This window comes from Polypterus senegalus, chromosome 1 (assembly GCF_016835505.1).
Source record: "Polypterus senegalus isolate Bchr_013 chromosome 1, ASM1683550v1, whole genome shotgun sequence".
Classification (NCBI taxonomy): Eukaryota; Metazoa; Chordata; class Cladistia; order Polypteriformes; family Polypteridae; genus Polypterus; species Polypterus senegalus.
In genome coordinates, this window is record NC_053154.1 from 228,547,921 (window position 1) to 228,559,243 (window position 11,323).

An 11,323-nucleotide genomic window follows, 5' to 3' on the forward strand; every position below is an offset into this window, starting at 1 on the left:
TCTCCATCTTGGAAGGACTTCTTGTGCTTAATGATTGTGTGACTCACCCGGAATGATGCTTCAGTGTGTCTGCCTTTGCTTTTGAATTCAGCTGAGTGAAAAATGATGGCTGTCTGATTAACTGCGATTTTAGTTCCCTCTCCTTTCTCTTTCCCAGATCGCTTTTCGGAAGGAAGTCAGTTTCGTAGTTTTTATGAACAGTTCGAAAGTGCCTTTCCACATTTTCCTTCTTTTGAATAGCAATGATAGATTGACAGATCAGACAAACGCACTTCGATTGTGACATTGTCAGAGAAAAAAAATCCTCTTGCAATTCCACATCCAGTCCATAACCAAAATTTTTTTTAAAAATCCCTTCTTTAATCGATATAAATTGGAAGGCTAACTAGATCACTTAGATAAGCCGGAGTTTTGCAGTAGCTCGCGAGTTTGATCGTGTGTGCGGGATGACCAGTGTGTTAGAAGAAAAGAGATCTCAGACTGGCTGCCCTGTACTGTATGTCAATCAAGTGGTAAATGCCATAGGGAGGATATATGATAGACTAATATTTAAAAAAAAATTTTTTTGAACGCAACACCATCTACCTGCACTCCCTTTCTGATCTACTGGTCGATCGCAGTCGACGTATTGGGCACCCCTGATCTATTTTGTGAATTAATTAGTTTCCAGCTTTTTGATATAAGTAGTAAGCTGTTCACAGAGTAGTGTCTTTTTTGTATTAAGTTATAAACATACAGTAATGTTTGATCTCCACTCCCACCACTCTGTTGTACACCCAGTATAACAAACATGAATGAAAACCTGAGGATGATCCAATTATGGTGCTTTCAAGGACGATGAAGCTCAGCCACCAGCTAGCAAGACATAAGCATGCAGGCTGTTGCTTTGAAAGGAAAAAATATGGAGCAAGTTTGGAAGCAAGGTTTTATTTAAATATAAATAATTAAATACATATAAATAAAATATATATTTGGTATAATAAGGTTTATACCATTTGTTTGTGCCTACTTTCATCAAACTTTTTTTTTGTCATTTCATTCCCAAACTGCATGGCATGGTCAGAGTAAAACTTACAGAAGGCAGTCACCTCATAATAGAGCCAAGATGGAGTACAGTACACTCGAATAGTAAATCTGGGATTAATTTCATAACACAACATTCTTCAGCCGGCTTTATCCAACTTGGGTTCATTGGGGGGGCTGGAGCCTGTCCTTCTAGCACTGGTGTTACTTTTCCTGCCTGTTGCCAGACCAAGAGTGGGCAAGGTTTTTATAAAATCTAGGTGTACCTGTGTTATTGTCAAACATTAACTTTAAAACTAGCTGGTCCAAGACATGGTTTCATTATAAAAAGGTTTTATTAAAAGCTATCAAGATTGATGTTCAAGCACCAATAGGAGAGTCATTTTGCCATGACATCATGCTAGTCATGAACATGAAACTGCTTCAATGCAGATGAAGAATGCTGCAATGATTAATTCATTGCAAAGATTTTTTATCTCTCAGAACACTTCTGTCATTTGTGAAAAGACCTGCTGACAACGGCAATGATGCCATGTGCTCTGAGGGTCAGCTGGCACATTTTTCTCATTAAAAGGAAATTAAAAATTACAAAAATCTACCATACAGTGCCTAAAGTCATGCAAATGAGATTACAGTTAATGACCAGCTTGCGCTATCTGTGCTTGTGCAATCCTTACTTCTGTCTGGACACTGTTCCTAAAATTGGGGAAATGGTAAAATTTTGCCTGTTGCAACTGACTCACATTATTCAATAATGGAGAAAAAGATAAATTAAAAAAGCTAAACCAAACTCACCTGAGATTCGTAACTATCCTCCTTTTCTGACTCGGCGATGAAGCTAACTAACCATCTACTTGAACTGGTGAACCAGAGCCGGCCCAAGTCATAAGCAAACTAACCAGCTATACATGGCCCAGTGGCCACCAGGGGGACTCCATCTGCTTAGGCTGTCTTGGAAAATGGGAATGATGGGGAATGCAAAGTTCATAAATGATGACTAGGCTGTGGATTCAATGAGTATGAACCCTGATCATTTTTAAGGCTCCTAAGATGAAACACCCCTCCTCAACCCTCTGTACAATTGTGCTAATTTTCCAACAATGCCAAAAGATGACTAGGCTCTGGAGTCATTAAAAGTGACTCCCCTGTCCCATTTTTACATGTTAAAAATACGAAAGAGAACCAGAAACCCCTCACCACTCTTCAATCACCTCCAACATTCCAAAAGTGGAATCCACCCCTAGTTTGTCCTTCGATCGCACTGATTATTCCAAGGGGAAATCCCCTTGTGTTAGAGAGACCTTCTAGTGTAACTTTTTAATCTTGGGCCTCCAAGCTGTGACAGGTGATTTCTAATAACACTTTTAATACCTCATCATACCCACTTTTTAAAATGATCTGGGCTCCCCAAAACTATACAGTATACTCCCATTGCATTACTGGGCACAACCGCTGCAGTCCATCGCAAGGTCCACTCGTGTGCACCACTGCACAGGGGGTACAGGGAGAACATGCAATCTCCACTTGGGCAATGTCTGGCTGTGAATTTTGAACTGCTTGGTTACTGCTTGTTTCTTCATGTACAGCATAAATTAAAATATTACAAATGTTTATATATTGATAGGGTTTCTTTTGGCTTCATTTGCTTATTCTCAGATGGAAAACTGCCATTCCCAAGAAGAAATACAGACATAATAGGAAGCTGGAAATCCTTATGTTTAGAGAAAGTTGAAGAAAAAAAAAATCTGTACTGTTTTAGCTGTAATCATTGATCTCTTAGTTAGGCTGTAAGACAGCAGACGATGTCCATGCTGCAGATTGTGATATGGAGTGGGGATGGAACTTGGGGAAGGTGTGGCGGAAGGGAGGGAGGTGTGGGTAAAACACAATCAGTCCAATGCCTTTATATTAATCACAATGAAGTACATGGTTTCTTAACTTTTGGCCACAGCCACAACATTAATACACAAAAATGTAGAAATGCATCCTAAAAAATTGCTAATGCATTACAATCCAAACCTTCACATACAGAAAACTACGCGTCAAAGCACCATAACTGATGTGAGATAAAGTAACATTAGTGAGGAGTTACCCTGGTTCAAAGCCCACGAACTATAATGATGTAACAATAAGGTAACAGTGCATTTACATTTCAATAGAAGACAGCAGAATGAAACTCATTTATAAATGGGACTCAAAAATTATGTAATAACTTAACTGACACATGAGCAACTGCTGCTTTCATATGTCTGTTTTGAAGCTTATGCAGCCTTTTATGAACCGATTATTTCAAGAGGAAAACAAAGAAATGCTTTAGCAGATTGAGTAAAGCTCCTCACCGCGGCAAGCAGGATGGAATGGGGGGCACATCTAACCATGCTATCAAAGATACTGTTACATGGGTGGGTATGAAATCCTAACCCCAACCTTGTCTGTCTCTGTCCCCCTGAGTTCTGTCTCCACCTTGTTGCGCAGCGAGGGCTACTTGAGATGACAAGCTCGTTGAACAGTTGCAGCTGAACTGCTTCTTGACACCCGTGTGTACTGAGAAAGTGTAACAGAGCGAGCTGCAGATATGTAGTGACATTGCCACAAAATGGAGTCCCTGGTCGTGTGTGTTTCAGTCCAAGTAAAGCTATTATTATTATTATTATTATTAACAACAGATCCTTATTAGCACACCTAATTATTAGAGAGATTGTTGTGCATTACATAAATTACTGTATTATTTCTTTAAAGGCAAATTGTTTGGTAAGGTTGATTTGATCTTCAGTGTGTACAGTAAATGAACAATTTAATCTCCTAAAACGGTGTATGGTCATCTGGCCTACTCCGGAATCAAATGTCCTCACCACTCTGCACCATTTCTGTAGGCCTGCATTAACTCATTGAAAGCCTGTGCTGTGGCATATAAGATTATACCACTTTAAAGCAGTGAGACAAAAAAAGGCAAAAAAACAAAAACAAAAGCTTTACAATAAAAAGACTAATATTCTCTAAACAAAAAATCATGCCTTTGACTTTAATACAATGCAATCATTTTTTAACAATATTATGTATTATCTGAAAAAATGTGCAAATTCATTAAGGAATTGGGTCATTCTAAGCCCTGAAAATAGCTTTACCATTTATGAACTCATCTGAGTTTTGAGCTGAGCAAGTGTGACCATGTAAGTGGGCAGAGATCTCCTTTGTCTTGTTATTTATAAGAATGTCATTGTTTATCATAGCACTGTATTTGTATCAGTTGTATCGCACAATATGAACATTTATTACATTTACTGCTTAGTTTGCATATAATTTAAAGATGAGTAAAAAATGTTCCCGGCTTGTTTTTCATTTTGATAAATGATAAAACAAACTCTCACTTTCTTTGAATGTTTTGCCAGCAGAAGTGCGGTATGCTTGTTTAAAAAGCATGGCTTCGGTTCTGGCATCAAAGTATGTCTTTCAAGAATCTACTGGCTATGTCTGCTATCTTGTGATTCTTGCATGGAAGTTCTGGAATAAATACAGATTAAAGCTGACTGCTGCTTTAACTGTATGAAAATGAGGTGACCAGTTTTGGAAGAAATTTATGTTTTCTAAATCTGCTTACAGAGTTAAATGTTCGTTCACTGTAGTCGCACAGAACCACCCTGAAACTCCAAGCCATGTTTGCATAGAGCTCTTCTTGGCATTCAAAGCCAGGATTGCTGGGATGGTTCTGCTCCAGGGACACTAAGAAGGATATGGCAAGTAGTGAAATGTGTAATAAATACTGTGTGAAGAAAGTAACACGATAATGAGCAAATAACACTGCCCTGCTGTTGTATCTGCAGCAACAAGAGTGTTTTTAGATATTATTAGACTAATAATGAGTTGTTTCATATGCTGCATGCTTGCTTTTACACAGTTATGCCCAAACTTAACTGGGGGCCATGGGAAGGCCCAACTATAGCAATAAATCTGACCACTGAAGGCTTGAACTGTATGGTTATCATCACTACAGAGTAAATGTTAACGCATTAATAACAGAACATAATCTGCGATGTTAGGTACTTGTGAGTGGGATTGGTTTTAGAAGGTTCACCTATCAAAAGTAGAATAGACAAAATATATACTAAAATAATAACTACCTACAAAGCAACCACAAACAAACACACCTCAGCCAAAATAATTTAAGGCTAGCAGAAGAACATCACAGCATACCACAGCGTTCTCAAACTTGTGTAATCCAATTCTAGGTCATGGGGAAATAAGGAAATAGCAATGCTTATTATCTAAAATAGTATTCTGCAGTCACTTGGGGTACTTGGAGGAAACAAGGAGGCCTTGGAAACGTTATTACCGACTGTGCTAACTGTATCAGCTGTGCCCAGACGAGGGTGGGCTTCCAGCTGGCCTAGGCCATTCTGACTTTCATGATGCAGAAACTGATTACCATCAGACCTCACTATTTGATTTCCTCGTTTCTGTTTTCCGACTGTGGCCCTCCAGAGGTTTATTTTTCTCCTCGGGCCCATTGTAGGAGTTTTTTGTTTTCCTCTCCTCCGTGTCAGCTGGTCAAACAATCACATTCAATAATCGAGAACTCCATCCATATCATAAATTAACTGAAAAATGTTTGACTGTTTTATTTGCTTTTGTATCTTTTTATTAACTTTAATAACATCAAACTGATTCTACTAAATGGGTTTTCATGAACATATGCCTAGGTAAAATGTAGATATATACTATATATATTTATTTTTATATATACAGTACATTAATTTGATCTGGTTGTTCTATTGTCAACCTTAATGTATAAATATATTAATTAGAAAATGTTTTTCTAATAAGAATGAAGGATTGTTTTGCAATTTAGGGGTTACAATACCCAGTTGATTTTCTATGTAGTATACTTACATTTATTAGAAATTATCATAGTATTAATTAATGACTAATTAATTAATGATGCTTCACTTGCCAACCCCTGCTAACATGCAAATACTTTTTAAACTTACACTTTTATTGTAAAACTTCAGTAAAAACAATTTTTATATCAAATTTTTGTCAATATCGACTTGAATTTTGATTCTGTGTTTGGACTTTCATCATGAAAATCAAATGTATGACTGCCCGTGATTGAATTTCGTTTCTTTCTCTCTATTAATTATAATGAATTTTTTGAATGTTTGGCTCTGAGATTTGTTAATTCTAATCGGAAACTGTTAATGTTTTAATACAAATGGCATATCAAGATCTCCTTTGTTGTCTAAGATTTACTACATTACCCTTCTTAGATACATCTTTCTTTCTACAGTAATTTGTGCAGTGGAAGACCGGACAGTGTTAATGGTTGTAGATATACTTCAGGATATTTTAAGTTGAAGATTTTATGTTTAGCACGATCACCACCAACTGTTTCAGCATAGTCTATTGATGTGCATGTAACCAATTTGCCATGTAACCAATCAACATTTTTGACATTAATTAGTTTGACTTCATAGTTTCTCTGTGCTAGGATTGCCCGTGTACTCATTTTTTCTGTTAATAACCCTTCTTGATTAAATTCTTCAATAAGATTTGGACATAATAAGTCTTCTTTAATTTTGAACATACAGTGAGGAAAACAGGGAGCAGGAACTGTGTCTGTCGAATGAGAGGTGAGAGTACCATGTGCGTGGTTCAATATGGTTGAGAGGAGGGCGTGACTCATTGCCAAACTCTTGTCTCATGGGATTTGAAAAAATCTCCTGAAAAAAGTCTTGTCTCGTTCGAAGATTTTTTTTATATAATAGAGAGATAATAATCCAAGTAAGTGTAATATATCTTTGTTTTTGTTGATTAACCTGTGGAACACACCTTGAGTTGCATGTAAATATATCATAAGGTGCTATATATCCATCCATCCATTTTCCAACCCGCTGAATCCGAACACAGGGTCACAGGGGTCTGCTGGAGCCAAGCCCAGCTAACACAGGGCACAAGGCAGGAACCAATCCTGGGCAGGGTGCCAACCCACTGCAGGACACACACAAACACACTCTAGGGCCAATTTAGAATCGGCAATCCACCTAACTGGCATGTCTTTGGACTGTGGGAGGAAACCCACGCAGACACGGGGAGAACATGCAAACTCCACGCAGGGAGGACCCGGGAAGCGAACCCGGGTCTCCTAACTGCGAGGCAGCAGCGCTACCACTGTGCCACCCAGGTGCTATATAGATAAAGTTATTATTGTTATGGTTATTAGTAGAACCTGGTGTAGCCCATTACTGAAAGCATATGAAGAGACAAACAACTTGACCCTCCTTCAATTCCATCAAAAAAACCCCAAAAAAAACAACCCAATATCCCCACTTTTTCTATTAAAGCAACCCCACCTTCAGCTTTAGAGGTTGATTCATTCAACATTGATTTAAAATTGCTACATATTATATGTGCTTACTGTCAAACGGTAAAAGTCACAAGCATCATCCTCAGTTCTCTTTCTACCATATTCTGAACAGTACTAAAAAATGTAGCTTTGTTTTGTTTCATCATGGCTCATTACTGTTGCATTTAGTAACAATATGCAGGTGTACATCACTGCTGGGTTTTTAAAAATGAAAAGCTTTGATTTAATAGTTTCTTGATTAATTGATTTCAAGGGTACTGTCACATATACACAGTGCAATAAAATCCCTACTGCACACTTGACTAATACGGAGCAAGCTACCACTGTTCTTGTCTGGCATACCAAGTTGTGCTCAACTGGTTATGTATAATATCCAGTCAACCATCCAAATATAATATAATAATATATCATCACAAAGTATTGGTCAGCTAAAAAGATGAGTTTCCTTTTGAATACAGTTTTGTGAAATTGAGGCTAAACTGGATTTTGCAGACAATAACAATTTTATTTATATAACTAACAGACTTATTAGAAACATTTACACCTCAGACATGTCATATTAGAGCAGGTACTTTATTTTTCTCTTCATCTTTTCCAATCAAGTTCATTGCCAGGGATTGAAAAAGCCACAGAGATAATTATTCTTACTTTTGAGTGATTCACAAGATTTCCACACTGGTTCAATTATGCAATGAATGCATTAAGAAATAAGGTTGTGTCTGTCCTTAACTGTCATTTTATAGAGTAAAGCAAGCCAGGATGAATAAAGGAGAACAGATCAGAAAAGCAAATTGTGCCAGAGATAAGTATAAGTATACAAGTTTGAGAGATGACAGGAGGCCAGTCAGTCCATCAAGTTTCTAATAGTTAAGGATTCTCAGGTTCTCATCCAGATATTCTGCTCTCTAACTAATTCCAAATTTTTACAAACCTTTGTGCGAGAGTTGTTTTTTTCTTTGAATGAATTTCCTTTCATTTCCATCAATGTCTTCAAGTGCATGATTCAATTCAGCTTTTATTTATAAATAAATTCTGCCAAATCAACTTTATTGACAACTTTGAGATTTGTGTACAGATGCCAGTTGGCATTTCCATTGCCCATCTTTTACCAACTGTCCATATCATTAAGTAGAAGCTAAGCTGACAGTCCACTGTGTAGAACAACGTGTAATGGGATAGTTTTCAATTACTGGCTGTTTTTCTTATCAGTATGTTCAGACTGGTGATGATTGATTTTCTGTTTTCTATTCATGATTGCAAAAGCACACATTTTCTTGCAACCCTTGAAGCATGTCATAAACAGAATGAGAAATGTATTTAATATGGTAACTTGTAGATACACTTTTGTCAACAATGATTGAAGTTATCATTTTCTGTATGAGTTTATCAGTCTCTTAAATCATACTGGAGGAGTTGTAGCCCACTCCTTCTTACAATAGCATTTTGGTTTTTTGATATTTGAGGAAATAGAAAAATAATTGACAACATAGTGTTTACATTCTGCTTGTTGGCTTAGTTTTTACTGAAATAGAGGAAGAGAGGGGTTAGGAGCATGCATTGATACAGCACATTGCCACACCCACCACACAACGGACCACCTCAAGATCTGAAATTGGGACCTGAGTGCAACCATACAATCAGTGACACCTCACTAACACACTAATTCGAATGGAGTACAACGGTGTGAGGTTGTTTACAGTGATTGGAGTGTCAATCTTGTCACCAATCCTGTGTATTCCCTTCATGTTGGAGGACCTGCTTCCAGGACTTGATTTAGGTTAACATCATATTTAGGATGGAACAATTGCAGGGATACAAAAGAAAAAATTAAATCCATTTTATGTTGTCATCTGATATATAAATTATAAAAATAGACAATTGTCTATTTTTAGGATTTGCTGAAGACTAACTCTTTGTTATGCCATGATATGTAAAACCATAGAACTAAAAGACAATGTGCACATGCCAAGTCTAGCAGATCTAGTCCAACTGGCATGCAATTTCATTCTGAAGGTACATAGGTATTATGATGTGTCTGGCTCGCAAACCTCAAAACACACAGACTTTGCCCCCAAAAGTTGGCCTCTAGGTTCCAATGAGACCTACAAATCGAAATTAGCCTTACCCCAAAATGTGGAAGCAGGCTTTCAGCTTGCACTGGTCCAACAGAAAAAAGGTGTCAAAGACTTCAATGCCACAATCTCAGAAATAGGAGAGGGGGACTGTAAAAACCTCTGTCCCTTAACAACAAAATTATCATGACTAAATATTAAAAGGTTTATTTGACACATATTCAAACAAGAACACCAAACAAAGTGAATCTAAAATGCCTGCAAGAAAGACAAGTGAAATAGTTAACAATGTTTAGTGTACAGCCCAAGAAATGGAATTCAAATGCCTATAGCTGAGTTCATAATTCAGAAAAATCACAAAAAGGGTACTTACATACATCCACCAAATCCAAAACTCAGGAGTGCCAAAGAACAGAGTTTTTTAATTAGTGCCTCACTGTTATCCTTGTGGCTTTTGCAGGTGTTGTGATTGGGGGTAACAGACGTGGTAAAAGGGGTCCAAAAATCTTTACAAGCTTTAAAACTTTACAAAGATTTAGAAAAGCTTTACAAAACTTTACAAAGACTTTACAAAACTTTACAAGACTTTACAAAACATTACAAGACTTTTATTGGCCTTACCCCAGGTGCCCAGCCCCTACTACTACAACTACTACATGCAGGCTTTGACCTGCCCAAGCCCAAAATGGCAAGTTAGCTTTAAAAGTTCAAAAAAACTTTAAATTCTCAAAAATATATTGTGAAGGTTTCAAGAACCTGAAGCTCCCCAGCTGTGCTGTGCGCTTAAACTCTTGTCAATGCAGGCAGGGATTGCTTGTCTGTCGCAGAGGCAAATGCAGTATCACAGCCTCGCTGATTAACGTGCCAGTCAGCCTATCATTGGGCAACATTCTAACCCAACCACTAACCTGGCCTCTTTACTGTTTGTTTGCTATGTCTGTGTGTATTAAAGAGGCAGCTCCCGTTTGAATAAAGACCCTGACTGTGTCTGTTTTGATTGGTATAAAGTTGGTTTTTCTGAAGCCTGTGGACTCAGCGTCTTCTCTGGGGTGCAAGACAGTAACTCACACATAACAATGTTAAAAATGCCTTACAAAGTAGAGGATAAACCCCAGAATTGCCAAGACACGCCCTAAAACAAAGTATCTTTATATACTGGAGAATTTATTTTCAAAAAGCAAAAGAAACACAAAAAGTACTGAAATAGGGAAAGGACATAAGGATAATTTTATATCAAATCATCACACTTTTGGACCTCATTGTCACAGATTTTAATGAAAATGCTGCTGATTTGGTCAAATGAGAAACCCGTGAAACTGAAATTGCATGTGTCTTGGATCAATATTAAGGAAGATTTAAGCTAACAAAGTTTGAACTTATAGGGGGGTATTGTGACATGAAACCAAGTGATGCCACCTATAAGTAATGATAACTCAGCAACAACTCAAAAACCAAAGACCAGAGTTTCTGGAGATGTTCAGGACATTATAAGCTATCTTTAGTAAAAAAAATTGACCAATTTCTGTTCAATTTATTTTTAGGGAGATTCCAAATCATTCCAAATCATAAGTGCATTTTCAGTTCCATGGGTTACTCAAATCAGCATGTCGAATTTCATTAAAATCTGTGGCGATGAGGTCCAAAAGTGTGATGATTTGACATGAAATTAACCATAAAGGGGAGACAAGTCTCAATACAAAGCCCACAAGCAAAATCCAATGACAGAATTGAAAAAATCTCAAATCAGAAAATATCAAAAGAAAACAACACTCACAGATGTCTGACAGTCAACTCTCAGTGATGCAGGGTTGGGTACCCCTTTTTGACCTCAATATGAAGGCAGAGGAACAGCCAAGCATCATCCAGC